Source organism: Camelina sativa, unplaced genomic scaffold (genome assembly GCF_000633955.1).
Source record: "Camelina sativa cultivar DH55 unplaced genomic scaffold, Cs unpScaffold07346, whole genome shotgun sequence".
NCBI lineage: Eukaryota > Viridiplantae > Streptophyta > Magnoliopsida > Brassicales > Brassicaceae > Camelina > Camelina sativa.
Genome location: NW_010928418.1, coordinates 1 through 466, shown reverse-complemented (window position 1 = coordinate 466; position 466 = coordinate 1). Strand labels below are relative to the sequence as shown.

General features: G+C 41.2%; 1 long non-coding RNA gene across 1 annotated transcript; it reads right to left on the bottom strand.

Moving 5' to 3' along the window:
- Nucleotides 1-135: 135 nt before the first annotated feature.
- Nucleotides 136-466, bottom strand: LOC104774968. Its single transcript, XR_765619.1, has 2 exons — nucleotides 407-466; nucleotides 136-317 (listed from the first exon to the last, which is right to left on the bottom strand). It is a non-coding gene; the product is annotated as an uncharacterized LOC104774968 (long non-coding RNA).

The window sequence follows — 466 nt, the reverse complement described above, 5'->3', positions numbered from 1 at the left end:
AGCATGATGGTGCAAGCAAATATCGGAAGCATTTTCAGCACAACCTTGACGTCCTCAACTTGTTGGACCGTGCATTCTAACAATCTATGGACAGGTTTCTCATCGGCAGCTCCATTTAAGCATCTTAAACTGTTGGTTAGTTGTGGCTGAGGAGGCACGGCTTCTTCTTGACGTGGCTTTTCCACTTCTCCTTGTGATTTAACTTCTTCTTTTTTTCCTTTTGGTACGCTATAATTAGAGGGACTAACGGCCATATTCACAACTGCATTGCTTGAGCTTCCACTCATGAAACACTTAAACGAAGCCGCAAGAAGGACCTGAGTCACACAAATCATATAAAACATTACTTAAGGGCACATGTTTATTCTCATTCTCAAAGTCAAGAACTAAAGAGGTAAAAACAAACCTTGGAGATTGTAGTGAGAGGACTTCCACATGGGATCTTGTTTCTGTAAAATCTTGATCC